The 17,771-nt window shown below is 42.9% G+C and overlaps 1 protein-coding gene across 7 annotated transcripts in view; it reads right to left on the reverse strand.

The window, feature by feature from the left end:
- Window positions 1–17,771, reverse strand: part of HTR4 (5-hydroxytryptamine receptor 4) — a 724,446-nt gene that overhangs the window by 282,606 nt on the left and 424,069 nt on the right. Inside the window, exon 1 of one of the 7 annotated variants that reach the window (XM_068277123.1) lies at window positions 11,518–11,590. The exons of 5 other annotated variants lie outside the window; for them this stretch is intronic. The gene's annotated coding sequence lies outside the window, so the exon portion shown is untranslated. Of the gene's footprint in view, window positions 1–11,174; window positions 11,475–11,517; window positions 11,591–17,771 lie in introns of those variants that run through there. One more of the 7 variants, XM_068277124.1, reaches the window with a different exon arrangement.

A 17,771-nucleotide genomic window follows, 5' to 3' on the forward strand; every position in this document is an offset into this window, starting at 1 on the left:
CCAGGACATAAATGTTAGTCCTCTCTGTAAATGTTAGTAAATTTTTGGGTCCATTGTAATGTATGGGGGCAAATCGAACACGCCATATGTTTGCTAACAGATTAAAACATGAACAAGCGTTGTTCGCTATGAATTATTCGCGCCATCTCTACTATTGAGGTGTGGGAACTAATAGACACCAGGGACGGTATATTGGGGTAAGCCCTATACCACCAGGAAAGCCATAAAAGGGAGGGGGAAACACTAGGCACAAGGAAAGCTATATGGGGTGGGGGGGAACCACTAGACACCAGGGAACTGTACAGGGTAGGGAGGTGGCCACTTGACACCAGAGAGACAAACAGGGGTGGAAGGAGTGACTGCTAGATGGCAAAGAACTTTATAGCGTGTTTGTCACATGTAAAATTAGGGCGTGGCTAAAGGTATGGCAGGGATGAGTCTTGTCACTCTTTCCTGTCTCCAAATATTGGGAGGTATGCAGAAATTGGAATATTGGAAATGTTCACAAAACACCCTTTGGAGCACCCTGAAAGCTTACTTCATAGCTGGGTCCTGAAAGTTGCACCCACCATATCAGTTTCAGTTTCCATTTCAGAGTAAGATTAATGACAATACATAGCTAAAAGTTAATGAAAATATGATTTTTTTTTGTATTTTTTGTTTCAAACCACCTTCAAGGTGTGGAGTCTGACGCCTTCGCTATTTTTCATATTGAATACATCATCTAATTTAAAGTCTCAAAACAGAGCCACAGCAGCAAAGGATTAAACTGCACAGGCCGAACACAAAGTTAATTAGCGTTTAGCCCACAGCTCTTATCTGCACCCCTGATGACAGAAAGCATCCTTCAGCTTTGGCAGAAATTGTAAAAGTAGCTCTCATCCAAACTTGGTGTCTGCAACTGCCCTATTGGAGAACAAAAATTCACACCCCTGTCAGTTAAAAGGAGACACTCTGATGCTGTGCTTCTCTACACAGCTGCTTTTACAAGGAACAGGGAAACCAAGAGCAACACCAGAAATCCATAATTTGCATATTTCATGCTTTTCTACACACTAGGTACATACTAGCCGAACCATCTTTTCAGAAGCTCCAAGGCAGATAGGAAATCCAGACCCTGAGGAAGAATATTCTCAGTAATACTTGACAATTTTATAATCATGTTTCATACGTGTGAATTCTTAATGCCTTACTAAAAAACAAATATGCAATTAGTTTAATGATATAACTTATGAGCATTGAGGAATTGGCATACCAGGTATTCTGCCAGCTTTGTCTCCCTGGATGGGAGAATGCCCCAGCCCCAACTGCAGCAAGGCTGGACTCCTTTCTGGGTCCTTTGTCTATCATCTTTGTTGAATTCCATCTACTAACAGGGCCGGATTTATACTTTTTTACCGCCCTAGGCCAACTGTCAACAACCCCCCCCCCCCCCCCCCCAAACAAAAAATTTACACACACACAAAATATTAAACCACCACTTCCCATTAGATCAATGGGTCGAGTAGATATTGTCTGACACATCTAATCTGCTCAGGATTGATAATGAGATCAATTTTCAGAGTATTACTGCACAAAATCCATCCAGTTATCGATTGGGAGCAGATTGGACTTGGAAATTATTGATTCGACTCATCCATCAGGTTAATTGCATGCTGTGTACCAGTCATTACACTGTGACTTGTGAATTGTAAGCTCGTTTGAGGACAGCCAGTGACATGACTATGTACTCTGCAAAGTGCTGCAGAGGAGGTCAGTGCTATATAAATACATAATAATATGGTAGGACATTAGACTATGGTGGGATTAGATTGTGAGCTCCTCTGAGGACAGTCAGTGATATGACTATGCACTCTGCAAAGTGCTACAGAAGATGTCAGTGCTATATAAATACATAATAATAATATGGTAGGACATTAGACTATGGTAGGATAAGATTGTGAGCTCCTCTGAGGACAGTCAGTAACATGACTATGTACTCTGTAAAGTGCTGCAGAAGATGTCAGTGCTATATAACTATATAATAATAATATGGTCGGACATAAGACTATGACTAAAGCAGGGATTAGATTGTGATCTCCTCTGAGGACAGTCAGTGACATGACTATGTACTCTGTAATGTGCTGCAGAAGATGTCAGTGATATATAAATACATAATAATATGGTAGGACATTAGATTGACTATGGTAGGGATTAGATTGTGAGCTCCTCTGGGGACAGTCAGTGATATGACTATGTACTCTGTAATGTTCTGCAGAAGATGTCAGTGCTATATAAATGCATAATAATAATATGGTAGGAGATTCGACTATGACTATGGTAGGATTAGACTGTGAGCTCCTCTGAGGACAGTCAGTGACATGACTATGTACTCTGTAATGTGCTGCAGAAGATGTCAGTGATATATAAATACATAATAATATGGTAGGACATTAGATTGACTATGGTAGGGATTAGAGTGTGAGCTCCTCTGGGGACAGTCAGTGACATGACTATGTACTCTGTAATGTTCTGCAGAAGATGTCAGTGCTATATAAATGCATAATATGGTAGGAGATTCGACTATGACTATGGTAGGATTAGACTGTGAGCTCCTCTGAGGACAGTCAGTGACATGACTATGTACTCTGTAATGTGCTGCAGAAGATGTCAGTGCTATATAAATACATAATAATAATATGGTAGGACATTAGACTATGACTATGGTAGGGATTAGATTGTGAGCTCCTCTGAGGACAGCCAGTGACATGAATATGTACTGTGTTAGATGTCAACACTAGATTACATGTGTCTGTGCTAGTGTGCATGTGCGAGCCATCTGAGCCTGCACTGTAGAACGAAACAGACTTAGCTCATTTTTTTCCACCTGAGCCTGAGCAGGTGTGTGCTGCTATGCAAATGCAGTGCAGCTGCACTTTGGGGGTCACAACGATGGATTGTGCTTGCGGCGAAGGACAGGGGAAGCTTCTTTGGGATCCAGAGGCTTCCCCCTCCAGAGGTATCTAAATGTGTCCATCGCAAACCTCAGAGGTTTGCTTTAACCGCTTTTAGAGAGGGAGAGAGGGGAAACTGTGAGGAGAGATGGGGGGGAGCAAAAGAGTGGAGAAATGGAGGTGAAGGACAATATAGGGGAGGGAAGGGGAGAGTGAATAAGAGAAGGGAGGATTAGAAAAAGAGCAAGAGAGGGGGCAATTATGGTGAAAAGTGAAAGAAAATTAGAGTAGCAAGAGGGGGAACGAATGATGATACAAAGCATATGAGAGGAGATAGAGTGAGGAGGGGTTGGGGGACAAAAGAGAGAGAGGAGATATCAGGGAAGTTTCTCATCCTTTGCTACATATTGTACTTTCTCCCTAAAACACAAAATTGAGAGAAAAGGAGAGAGAGAGTGGAGCAATAGAGAAGAAAAGGATATAGATTGAGAGGAAAGGGAAGAGACAGATAAAGTACGAGATAGGATAGGAAAAGAGGGAGACTGTGAAGGAAAGTGAAAAGAGTGAAGGAGGAAGTGAGACATTTACATGGAGGCAATAAATCAGGCAGGTTGTGAGATAAAGCACACAGCTGCAGCAGCTTCCAAGTCAGCTTGTATACGGACAGTATATATTGCAGCTGTTTGTTTTCTTACTCGTTTAGGTCTTGTCATCTCTGACTGAGGCGTGAAACCTCCATTCAGCTCAGTGTAAAACTTCTGTGTAAAACCTCTTTCAGCTCAGTCCCCATAGCTCCCTAGAGATACTGATCACCACGTCCTCATCAATCTTCTTTTTATTGCGTAGTTAGCAGCAATAAGCAGGGAGAGAGCTACGACGGGCAACATTTCCAATAGGAGAGGAGGAAGAGGTTCTTTGATCTTCCCGCCGCTATTCAGTACTGTATGCGAGGGGGTGGAGTCGGGAGTATGAAGTGTAAACACACCAGTGTGCCTTGTGCAAACATGCGCCCCACATCTTATTGTAGTCCAGACAATAGGTCTGGTGCCTGGCAGCCATTTTACTGGAGCTACTAATAGCCATCTGCCTGTCCTCCCTCCATCACCCAACCCTCTGAACAGCCGCACACCGTGGTGCGCAGACAGAGGATGCAGGGCGGCCACGGATCGGGTTAGTGATTATTTACTTGCTTGGAGGTTTAACTGCATGCGCCCCATGCTCCCAGGCGCCCTAGGCCATGGCCTTTAATGCCTTTGCTGAAATCCGGCCATGTCTACTAACAGGCCAACAGGACACTGGCCAAAATGCAGTACTTAGCATTACTCAGCACAAAAACTTTACCACTTATTAGACTCAGCCAAACAGTATTTTTAACTTTTCAGATAATTCTTCATTTTCTCTGCTCTGTATTTCTATCCAACCAAGCCTGTGTTCAACTGCTAGATATATTTGTTTGGCAGTTTTAATGTATATTTTTTGTACATAGTTAAATATATAAAAATAAATAAATCCATTTAATCGGTACAGTTTTTTGCCCTTATTACCTAATTATTCTGTTCCATGCTAGAACTCTGTCCTCAGAAAAGACATACTGCAAGCAATTTATAAAGATAAAACAATGCAAATTTGGCTAGGTAGGTTGTAAATTATGGATTTCTTCAATTCAGAAATAGCTAGTTCTGAGGTCTCTCCACTTTCTTTCAATCTGGAAGCGGGAAAATACTAGATTTCCAGCGTGAAATCAATACGTTATTTTTAACAGATTGTACATACAATCAAGAATGTATCATGTATGGGCACATCATCCAATCTAAATGTTTACTTTGCTCACAGTGTGTTTGCCTTCAGGAACCTCTAGTGGTTGAGACCTTAATGCCAACTGTGGCATAGTAAGACAAGATTGGCAGGTGTAGTCTTTTGCTCCCCACTAAAATGACATTTAACCACTTCGCCGCCCGGGTACAGTATATCTACGCTCCTTTGGACTTCAGTTCACCGCCCGGAGCGTAGATATACGCACCCCTCAAAAAAACTACCGCCGCTGTCCATTCTCCCGCTCGCACGTGCGCGCGCTCCCGCGATCATGCCCGCCGCCGCCCGCTCGTCCGGAGATCAGTGAACGGGAAAAACCATTCCCGTTCGTTGATCTCTGCCCCCCAGCAATGATTGGCTGCCTCTATGAGAAGCAGCGCGATCATTGTGATAAAAAAATAAGTTTCCCAGCCTCCCTGAACTTCCTGCAAGTGTACTTCCTACGCTTGCAGGACGTGTTTACAAAAAATTACTGTGGCCATCTTGTGGCCAAAAAGAAATACTACACCCAAAAACATTTTTCACATACAAATAAACTACATTATTTTCCAATATAAAATTAACTCATTAACTCCCACACTCCCCAATTGTTACCAAATTTTTTTTTGTAATAAAAAAATTAAAAATTACAATAAAAAAAAACAAATGGTTACCTTAGAGAGTGAAATCTTTAAATATTTATATCAAGAGGGTAGAACACTGTTACTTTATAAATTGTGGCCTTGTAATTATGGATGGACGCAAAACTGAAAAAAAATGCACCTTCATTTGCAAATAAAATATTGGCACCAAACATTGTGATAGGGACAAAATTTAAATGGTGTAATAACCGGGACAAATGGGCAAAGAAGTTACATGAATTTTAATTACAGCAGCATGCATTATTTAAAAACTATAATGGCCAAAAACTGAAAAATAAAGATTTTTTTTCCAAATGTTTTCCTATTTTCCCATTAAAACACATTTAGAATAAAATAATTCTTGGCATAATGTCCCACCTAAAGAAAGCCTAATTGGTGGCGAAAAAAAACAATCTATAGTTCATTTCATTGCGATAAGCAATGACAAAGTTATAGGCGAATGAATGTAAGGAGCGCTGAAAGGTGAAAATTGCTCGGATGCTGAAGGGGTAAAGCCCCTCGGAGACTGTGCGTCACTGAAAACAAACCTCCAAGATGGGGAAAATAGCATCCCTTACGTGCTCTATTCACCTCTTTAGAGGGTAGGGAAGCAGAGGATAAACATCTCTGAGACATTGGCAATGCCTTTCAGATGGACGGTTCAACTGCAGACTGTGAAACACACAGTAACAGCCAAGAAATTCCCCTAGATATGACAGCACAGCCTTTTGTCTGCTGCATAGCTTGTACTTTGTGAGACTGAGCGGCTTTGCTCTACTTTTGATGATTTGTGTGCCTAGGGAGTCCCCTGCCTACCTAGAGTACATGTTGTCTACTGTCCACAAAGCTTTCTTTCCACCTGAATGCCTTTTAATCCTGAACAACAAATTTCAGCTTAGATCACTGTGGAGTCAAACAGCTGAGGAGTTTGCTTTGCTATTTATTAGAAAAGAGCATGGAGGTTAATAGTGTTTAACCAGCATGCAATGGTAAGCTTATTTATCCCTATGAAAAGGATTATGAAATCACACCACTAGAAACTAAATGCAAACAATATGTTTCCTAGTAATGGACATTAAATATGAATGCACAGTGCTGTTAGATTTATAAATATTGTGCTGCTAGAGCATACCAATTAAAACATAATATCCCAAAACATTTTAACCACTACAATAAATGGGCAGTTAATGCATGGGCTTGGATTAGTACAGAAACTTAGAAGAACACCTTCAGCTTATGAAAATAAAAATAAAAAACCTTTATACTTGTATATAGACTTCGGCAAAGCCTACACAGGCCGTGACCAAGTGGGAATGCTATACAAGGGGAGTTACAAATGGAAGACAGTAGAGAAAACTGCCCATTGATGGTGGTGCTGTTGGTGAGAGAGTGGGCATTGCGTGTTGGGATTGCTGTACACTGGCTTCAGGTAATTCGCAATAGGTTTGTTTAAAGGGAACCTGAGCCGGTCTCAAATGTGTGTGTAAAGAAAAAAAAAGCATTCTACCTGACCCGATTTGCTGAGGGATTTAGCCAAATCAGGTAGCACCCATTAACACTACTCCCCACCACTCCTATGTCTAGTTCTTCATACTTTCAGTTCTGTGACCCCAGGGGTCATGATGCTGCAGCTTTCTGCTCGCTTCCGAGAGCACAGAGTGGTGATAGGAATGCAAGGGGCGGGGAACAGGCAGAGAAGAGCCAGTGAGAAAACTAGGATAAGTGGGGAAGGGGCATTACGCAGGTGTTCCCCCTCATGCAAGGGACGCTCCATTCTCCATTAGTTTACAAGATGCTTGTCAGGAGATCAGTGGTGGGTGCAGGGGGGACTAAGAGCAGCAAGGAGGACATATAGAGCCATGTTCTTCAGGGGGGGGGGGGGACATACCTCTGTGTCCATTTTTTATATTTAAAATCACCTTGGGTACATTTTAAGACCTACAACACAATCTATTTGACACACCAAATCTCAAACTACTTGCTAGCTGACCCAGAGACCCTCCTTATTTGCACATTTTCAAAGCAGTAAGAACATGCGGTTATGTATAACTGCAATGGTCCTGATGGGAAGGCAGAAGTAAATGGGGAGTTAGGATCAGAAGCATGTAAAAATATGGAAAGTAGGATTACTTGTATAATTTATTCTCTACATACTACATTTACTATGTTTCAATTTTGATGTGTGTTTAAGGGATACAGGAAAATGTGTTTAAAAATGCAATATAAATGCATATCAAAGAATTTCAAAGACTATAATATAGTCCCCATATTTAAAACTCTATACTTCATTAAAAAAAAAAAAAAAAAAACACTTAAAAAGGACACCAGTACTTGGCATGAGGGCACTAATTCTTTGATTTAGTTGTAGTGTGTTACGGATATCATTTGCAGGGGCGTAGCAATCGCTATAGCAACCATAGCGTTGCTATGGGGCCCCTACGTCGCAGGGGGCCCGCAGCAGGATGCCCCGCTAGGTGCTGGACAGGTCGCAGCATGAGGGGAGAGCTTGGTGGCACGTCGGTGGGGAGGGGGGACCCCTCACCTCGGGCTCTCCCCTCTGTGCTCCCCTCCAGCATTGCACAAAGATTGCATGCAGGTGGAGGCAGCGGGGCAGCGGCGGCAGATACATACCTTCCGTGCGCTCCACCGATGAGTTTCTCTCTAGCCTCTGACGCGACTTCCTGTTTATACCGGAAGTCGCGTTAGAAGCTAGAGAGAGACGCATCGGTGGAGCGCACGGAAGGTATGTATCTGCCGCCGCTGCCCCACCGCCTGCATACAATCTTTGTTAAATGCTGGAGGGGAGCGCAGAGGGGAGAGCCCGAGGTTAGGGAGGGGGGCCCTTCCCCCCTCCCCACCGACGTGCCACCAAGCTCTCCCCTCATGCTGCAACCCCTCCAGCCCCCATAAACGGCCCTGAGCGGGCCCGGGGGGAGGGGCGGCCTAACCTGGGGGGTGCCGCCTGTCACTCACTACCTAACCTGGGAGTCCCTGTCACTCACAACCTAACCTGGGGGGCACCTGTCACAACCTAACCTGGAGGTCCCTGTCACTCACAACCTAACCTGGGGGTCCCTGTCACTCACAACCTAACCTGGGGGTCCCCGTCACTCACAACCTAACCTGGGGGTCCCTGTCACTCACAACCTAACCTGGAGGGTCCCTGTCACTCACAACCTAACCTGGAGGGTCCCTGTCACTCACAACCTAACCTGGGGGGGCGCCTGTCGCTCACAACCTAACCTGGGGGTCCCTGTCGCTCACAGCCTAACCTGGGGGTCCCTGTTGCTCACAACCTAGCCTGGGGGGTCCCTGTCGCTCACAACCTAACCTGGGCGGTCCCTGTCGCTCACAACCTAACCTGGGGGTCCCTGTCACTTACTACCTAACTGGGGGTCCCTGTCGCTCACAACCTAACCTGGGGGTCCCTGTCACTCACTACCTAACTGGGGTCCCTGTCACTCATTACCTAACCTGGGGGGCTCCTGTCACTTCCTAACCTGGGGGGCACCTGTCACTCACTTCCTAACCTGGGGGTCCCTGTCACTCACTACCTAACCTGGGGGTCCCTGTCACTTACTACCTAACCTGGGGGTCCATCACTACCTAACTGGGGGTCCCTGTCACTCACTACCTAAACTGGGGGCTCCTGCCACTACATACACTTGGGGTCCCTGTCACTACTTGAACTGGGGGTCACCTGTCACTACTTACACTGGGGGTCACCTGTCACTACTTACACTGGGGGGCTCCTGTCACTGCCTGAACTGGGGAGCTCCTGTCACTGCCTGAACTGGGGGGCTCCTGTCACTGCCTGAACTGGGGGGCTCCTGTCACTGCCTGACCTGGGGGGCTCCTGTCACTACCTAAACTTGGGGACTCCTGGCGCTACCTTAACTAGGGGGCACCTGTCACTACCTAAACTATCCAGGCCAGCCAGCCCAGCATCACCACCAACCAACCAGCCCAGAATCACTGTCAAAAAGGCCACAGCATCACCACCAGTCAGGCCAGCATTTACTTCAACCAGCCAAGCACAGCCCAGCATCACCGCCAGCCAACCCAGCCACAGCATCACCGCCAACCCAGCCACAGCATCGGCCACAGCATCACCGCCAGCCAGGCCACAGCATCACTGCCAGGCCTTTCAGCCCACACATCATCCCCAATCCAGCCAAAAACAGTATTGCCAGGCACAGCAGCCAGTACAGGAGAATTCAGAAGCCAGGTGAGAGGTGTCTACCATATTAAGGGGGCATTCTGCCTATTTATGTGAAATGCTGTCTATTTATGTGTCTCATGACTGCTGAATTTGTCTTGTTGGGGGCCTCATGATTGCTGAATTTGTCTTGTTGGGGGCCTCATGATTTGTTGGGGGCCTCACGATTGCTGAATTTGTCTTGTTGGGGGCCTCACGATTGCTGAATTTGTCTTGTTGGGGGCCTCACGATTGCTGAATTTGTCATGTTGGGGGCCTCACGATTGCTGAATTTGTCATGTTGGGGGCCTCATTTTTGCTGAATTTGTCTTGATAGGGCCTCATGATTGCTGAATTTGTCTTGTTGGGGGTCACATGATTGCTAACTGCGAGACTATAGGAAAAGCTGAATCATCATCATATGAGACAATAGCATTAAACCTACTTTTTTAGCTTTTTAAAACAGAAAATAAAACTAGGAGGTTGTAAAAAAATGAATTTATTTTTCAGGAGTAGGATGGATGAAATTGTTTATCTTCACAGTTTATTTTCAACTTGGATTTTACATAATGTTCATGTATGAGTTAAAACGTTTGTACAGTATTTAGTTAAATTGCTGTTGCCACAAGGGGGCCCAGTAATTTCTAGTTACGCCCCTGACTACTACTTAAACTGGGGACACCTATAGACCTGGCTACTTATACTGTACTTATAGGGGTGTGGGAATGTTGGGGTGGAGGGTCCTTAGGAATGTTTGGGTGGGAGGTTCGAGGTCCGTGGGGTTGGAAGGTCATGGGTGGGGGGGGAGGGGTATAAAAATGTTTTGCTATGGGGCCCAGTCATTTCTAGCTCTTTTGTATGTTAATTGATTTTTTTGCTCAGAATGTTATGTTTTACTGTGCAATGTAGAAAGTTTAATAAAAATGCAAAGTAAAAAAAAACAAAAACTTAAAACCGGACATTATCAAACAGAACTACAAGGTGACCACATTTCCATTGCTGCATTCACTCCTGTTTCAATTTCATAGATGCCACAAGTACACCTTATTGCCTGCATAAGTAAGTTCTGTCGGGAGAAGTTTTTAATAACTCCAGGACTTCAGGGAGATTAAATATATATATATATACACACACACACACACACACACACACACACACACACACACACACACACACACACACACACACACACGTAGAATGTGCATGCTTTATTAAATTCAGTAAACATTTTTTAGAAACTCCACTGTGGTTGAAAACAGTGGTATTGAGCTCAGGGCCCTAATGTCAGTTTTACATTGGACCCACTCATGTAATCTATACATAATTGATATGGAACACCTAAACCAGCTAAGGGCATCCACAATGTCAGAAACGTTTATGTAGGGGACAGGAATGCTTAGTTATGAACTTCCATTAATGAACACATATACTGAAATTATTATTACACGCACAGCACCAGTGAAGTGCTAATGCAGTGGTTGAAGGAGAACCTCTAGCAAGCCACACTGTTCCAAGAGTACCGATGCAGTCATAACCTCTGATTCAATATGACACAGGTAAAAGCTGCAAAGTCTTTCAACCTAATTGTAAACATATTTGCAAAGTACTGACCAGGCTCTGAGAGAACACATGATCTACAATACCATCCAACCTAGGATAAACTTGGTAAGTGCAGGTCAAATAGCAAATTCTATGTCTTGGTGGGGCACCACGTCATCACCCCTGTTGCCCTAGGTCAGGTATGTCAAACTGGTCCTACGAGGGCCGAGATCCTCACACATTTTTGATACGGCTCAAATGAATTGATGGGTCTGAATCAGGAAAGGTGTAGTCTATCAGGTAGAACACATTCCTCTCTTTCTCAGTCCATCCTAAACACTGGCATGGATCCGGCCCTCTAGGCCTGGAGTTTGACACATGTGCCCTAGGTACTGGGAGCCCACAGGCAACTTACACCACTTAAAGAGGAACACCAGTGAACATTTTTACTGTTGGCAGGTGATGTAGCTGCTGCATTTTTTTGGCAGTTAGAAACAGTTGTAAACAGCTATTTCCCACAATGCAGCAAGGTTCACAGACAGGAAACTGCCAGGAGTATGTAACGCAGTTTCTTGTGGGAGGGGTTTCACCACAATATCAGTCATACAGCGCCCCCTGATGGTCTGTTTGTGAAAAGGAATAGATTTCTCTGTAAAAGGGGGTATCAGCTACTGATTGAAATAAAGTTCAAATCTTGATTGGAGTTTTTATTTAACCCGCTCAATGTTCACATAAAGTAGCTTCAGCCAACAGAGTAAACTTTTATTCAATAAAAGTGAAAACACATTTACAACGTATACTGTACTTAAATTCCACTTAAACATACCATGTTAAAAAGGATTTAAAAGACTGTGCTCAGTTTCAAAGTAGGTATTTTAGAATTAACAAAAGCTTCAACTTTTCCATTTCTTAGCATAACGGAAAACGTCATGTTGGGATTGTGAAAGTGCGCTAGCTAACAATTCTACCCCTACACACTTTCACCTCACTGAAAGATCAAGCAGGCAGCTAGCTCATCAAAAATAGGACAGTTAGCTGCCTGATAATAGAATCCAGAAAGCTTGGGGCCCATCAGAGGATTCACTGATGCCCTGCCAGTCATGCTACGCAAGCTTGGGCTCTTAAAAAAATAATATTCTAGATCTGGTTTTGTGTAAACCTTAAAGGAAATATAATACAGATGGATAGAATAAAAAAAATCACTGGGCATTCTGAAGCACTATGTTGTACCCTGTTGGAAATGTGAAAATCTCATTTTAGGCAAATTTTTCACATAAATGTAAACATACCACTATTTGTAATGCTTTAAAGGTTTTGGTCCCTAAGGGGCAAGAGCCTGTCAGTATTTAAAGGGACTCCGAGCAGTGCAGAAACTATGGAAAGATGCATATCATTTTAAAGCTCTCTTTCTCCTCTTTCCATTGATATATAAACCACCGCCCTACGCCTTTTAGTATTTGCTATTTTTTTAAATAGAGAAAACTAAAAGACGTAGGGTGACGATTTAGGTGTCGTCAGAAGGTGGAGAAAGAGAGCTTTAAAATGATATTCATCTTTCCATAGTTATATTGTATTACACGGGGCGACTTTTTCTCAAAGTCAGCAGCTCCCTTCAGCAGAATGGAGCTGCTGATTTTAGGAAAAAGTCGCACTGTGTAATACAATGCAACTACGGAAAGATGGATATCATTTTAAAGCTCTCTTTCTCCTCTTTCTGATGACACCTAAATCGTTGCCCTACGCCTTTTAGTTTTCTCTTTTTTCGCGATCGAAGTCGTGGCCGTGGCAATTTCGTGAAAATAGCGAAAACTAACAGGCGTAGGGCGGTGGTTTATATATCATTGGAAAGAGGAGAAAAAGAGCTTTAAAATGATATGCATCTTTCCATAGTTTCTGCACTGCTTGGAGTCCCTTTAAATACTGACAGGCTCTTGCCCCTTAGGGACCAAAACCTTTTTGCCAGACTCGCTGTACGAGAAGCGCCAAAAACATTAATTTAATATTTATATAGCGCCAACATCTTCCGCAGTGCTGTACTGAGTTGCCACTAAAAAGTCCTTCAGAGAAGCTCACAAGCTAATCCCTACCATAGCCTAGAGCCAAGTTAGGGGGAAGTCAATTAACTTATTTGCATGTTTTTGGGATGTGGTAAGAAACCCTCGCAGGCACAGGGAGAACATACAAACTCCTTGCAGCTAGTGCCCTGGCTGGGATTTAAACCTGGAGGACCCAGCACTGCAAAGCCACCTAGGTGCCTATTACCAAGGATAACACTCACCCTAGAAACTCTTTGTTTGAACTCCTACGATCAGGTAGACATGGTAGATAAATCCGCATACACACAGACTGAAAAACAGCTTTTCCCATCTGCCATACACTTTTTAAACTCTGAATCTTCCTTGAGATGCATTTTTAATTGAAGGACCTTAATAATAATGATGATGATGATGCTAGCCACTTAGCACTATGTTCAATATTTTTAAATATTTGAAATATTTGTCATACTTTTAGAACTTTTCTCTTTCTACCTTTGGTTCTGCCACTATGTTCCGTATATGTACCGTAGGGGGTTGTCATGAAAAGTGGTTTTGTGGTGTCACACAATGACAAAGTGCTTGGATCTTGACTCATTTCTAAAAATGATACAAAAAAAAAAATGTCACAGTACTCACATGATCACTAAAGCTCATTGAGTACTGATATTCTGTTCAGCAATACTGTAGAAAGGTAGATGGTGCATTTTCCAAACGATAAGCTCCAACTGTCTCATGTTCTCTATAGAAAGCATACATTGTTAAGGATACCTGAGGTGACATGTGACATGATGAGATAGACATGTGTCTGTACAGTGCCAACCACACTGATTACTATGCTGTGTTTCTTTTTTTCTTTCTCTGCCTGAAAGAGATAAACATCAGGTATGTAAGTGGCAGATCCTAGACTACAGTGTGACCCTCACTGATAAGAAATTACAACCATAAAACACTTTCCTAGCAGCAAATAGCTTCTAAGAGCAGGAAAGAGTTAGAAAGGGTCAATAGTTCATAGATTTTTGCTCTGACATACTTCAATGAATCTGTCATTGGGGAGAAACAATGAAACAGTAAAAAAGTCAAAAGTAGATTTTAATAAAAAATAAAACTGTGGGATATCTAAAGAAGTAATTTTAGGAGAAGGAGGATAGATATATATATATATATATATATATATAATGGTTTATCTCATCAGTTTTTTTTCACCTCGGGTGTCCTTTAATAGAGTAACCTTTCAATCCAATAAGAAGCTAGCCAGAGTCCGGCCCACCATCAGAGAGTTTTCCCCAGCTGTCATGCTTACCATGTAATGAGCTTGTATACGAGATAACTGTGTCACCCACAGTCATACACAAGGATATTGTGAGTTGGCAAGTCCAGTCAGTATTTTTACAACTGTAAGATATGGTCCGATTTCACAGAATCATTTTGCTCAGACATAACAAGTAAATGCTGCCTTCTCACATGAGCTTGTTACTCCGGTTGTGCCCAGAAAGAAATTTCTAACAGAAAAGGCTTGGATGGGTCACAGACAAGCGTGACATTTTTTCTCTATGCACGATAAATCATAAAAAATGTTCTACTTCTATTTTTAATACTCCGTTCCATGTCAAAGTTGTTGTTAATTTTCATGCTTCTATGCAAATGATTATTCTGTCATGGGTTAAACCAGAACAGTGTCAGCATTACGATGCTGTAATTCTTGCGTTACGCAGCCTCCCAGGAAAGGGATTGCTGCTTAACCAATGTTATCTACATATGACAGTGATAGCCCTTCACAAATGATCAGACCCCGAGAAGCCTTTTCAATCAATATGCCCATTTGCTAGAAACAGTACATTTGAGGATCATCTCATTTCATTTAAAAATGAGCCACCTGTTTATTTCTTAAGGCAATGTTTATTGATCATATGCTACACATAGGGCTGAAAGGTCCATCTTATGCAGTGGTGTAGCTACGGAGCCACAGTTGGACCCACTAAAGCACTTAATACATAATTGATGTGAGGCAGCAAAACCACATTAATTTGAAAAGGGAACACAATATAGTGAGATTTCAGCTATAAAAGGGTGCTGGATATAGCCAAGATTTGTTTTCAGTTATGAAATGGTGCTGGATACGGCCAAGATTTCAGCTATAAAAGGGTGCTGGATATAGCCAAGAAAATTGAAATAACCGAGAAAAGTGATATAGCCAAGAAAAGTGATATAGCAGAGAAAAGTAATTACTATGACCTAACTTTCCCCTACTTTCACACAGAACCCTCCCCTACTAGTGCCTAACACTAACAACACCCCCCCCCCCTCGGTGGTGCCCAACCCCAAGAACCCCCCCCCCCCCCCAGTGGTGCCTGACCATAAGACCCCCCCTCCCCGGTGGTGCCTAACCCGAGAACCCCATATGGTGGTGGTGCCTATCCCTACACCCCCCCCCCCCAGATGTGCCTAACAGTAATCCCCATGGTGATGCACAATCCTTGCCGCATTTCATGTCAAACATATATGTTATTTTGAACTGATATAACCAAATTTACTGTTATAACCAAGTTAACAGATATAACTAAATACAGTCTCCCTGCACACTGCATGCGATATTGATTTCTAATCGTTTTTTACATCCAATTAAAATTTTTAATCGTTGCTGTATGCTGCTTTTTTTCCTCCGTTTTTCTGTTGATTGCATTCAGGGAAAATTGGAATTGCAAATTGGAATCGGAATCGCAAAACGGATTTGCAGTGTGCAGGGAGCCGAACTGATATAACCAAATTTAGTCACCTGCTGATATAACTGATCTTGTAGTCACGCATGTATCGTCCTGGGTCACCTGGAACGACGGGGGAAATCGGGATTGGAATGCCGCATTCACGCAAACGCCAGTAAACGATACACGCCGCCTGATACAAATGCTCCCATTCACTTGAATGGGAGCATTTAACGACCAGTCTCGGAAAGCGTTCATGTAAACCGGCCCTAAGTTTCAGAAGAATTTGTGGTGTATGAGGAACAGTTTCATTATGGGATTTTTGTATTTGACTTCTAAGGTTTTGTTTTTTTTAAATAACCTGGATTCATTTGGTCTGGAAGTGCCTGAAGCAAATTTAAGATTTGTAAGAGTGGGTTTATTTTGTTTATTAATTTTGCTGAACTGTCTTATTCAATTCACCTTTTCTACTAGGAGATACAGGTAGGTGAAAAAGTACTGTGAAAATTAATTATTCTAAATATTTTCTTGCTTGCTGGTGGCTTAAAAGGCATTTTATTGATTGATTAGGTGTGAAAATATCACATGTCCCATATGCAGTTTTCTCCTAGGTCAGTGATGGCTAATCTTGGCACTCCAGCTGTGACAAAACTACAAATCCCATCATGCCTCTGCCTCCCCGAGTTATGCTTAGAGCTGTCAGAGTATTGCAATGCCTCATGGGACTTGTAATTCCACCACAGCTGGAGTGCCAAGGTTAGCCATCACTGTCCTAGGTGAAATTTTCAAACTTGTCAATATAATGCCCTTCAAACAACCAGCAAGCAAACAAATACTCAAAATAATTTTGATAGTACTTTTTCACATACTTTAATTGCAAAGTGCTAAAATGTTTTTATAAATCGATGAAAAATTATCTCCTAGGAGAAAACGGAGGAGAAAAATTGAATTGCATATGGGCCCATGTCTCTAAACTGTAGATACAAAGGTTAGGACTAGGGCCTATATGCAATTCCCTTTTTCACCTGAGTTTTCTCCCAGGTGATATTTTCATAACTTGTCAAAAATGCCCCTTAAAGGGAAGGTTCAGGGTGGCTCTTAAAAAAAATAAAAATGCCCATCCACTTACCTGGGGCTTCCTCCAGCCGTGGGCAGCCAGGACGTGCCCTCGGCGCCGCTCCGCAGGCTCCCAGTCCCCTCCGGTGGCCGACCCGACCTGGCCAGGCCGGCTGCCAGGTCGGGCTCTTCTGCGTTTTAAAATGCACCTCACGGGGGCGCGCTGACGTCATCGGACGTCCTCCGGGCTGTACTGCGCAGCCGGGAGCCTGCAGAGCGGCGCCGAGGGCACGTCCTGGCTGCCCACGGCTGGAGGAAGCCCCAGGTAAGTGGATGGGCATTTTTATTTTTTTAAGAGCCACCCTGAACCTTCCCTTTAAACAATCAGAAAGCAAGAAAATACTAAAAATAAATTATAGTACTTTCTCACCATTTTATGGGTACTTTTTAATTGTAAAATCTGAAAAGTTAGTTTAAAGCTAATATGAAAATTATCTCCTTGAAGATAACTTTGGTGAAAAAGTGAATTGCATATGGGCCTAAATTTCTTGCTAATCCTTGAGTCATTTCTACACCCAAGTCAGTTATCACCTTGGCTGCCACTTGAATGAGAAATATTTATCAAATGGAATGGTGTCCTCACTTGGAGTGGAATTGTTTAGTTCTTCACGTTTATTATTGAGGCAGGGAACACACTTGATTGTTTTCGTACGCGTTTTCTGCACAGAAAAACTGACAACCCGTGTTAATCAATGGGCTAGTTCACACTTAATGTGTTTTTCGCACTCAGAAAAAAAACTGACATTCTGTATCACGATTCTGCACATTTTGTCAGTTTTCTGTATCAATTACATTAGCTGCAGTGAAAAAATGCATGT

The sequence above is a fragment of the Hyperolius riggenbachi genome, chromosome 3 (assembly GCF_040937935.1).
Source record: "Hyperolius riggenbachi isolate aHypRig1 chromosome 3, aHypRig1.pri, whole genome shotgun sequence".
NCBI lineage: Eukaryota > Metazoa > Chordata > Amphibia > Anura > Hyperoliidae > Hyperolius > Hyperolius riggenbachi.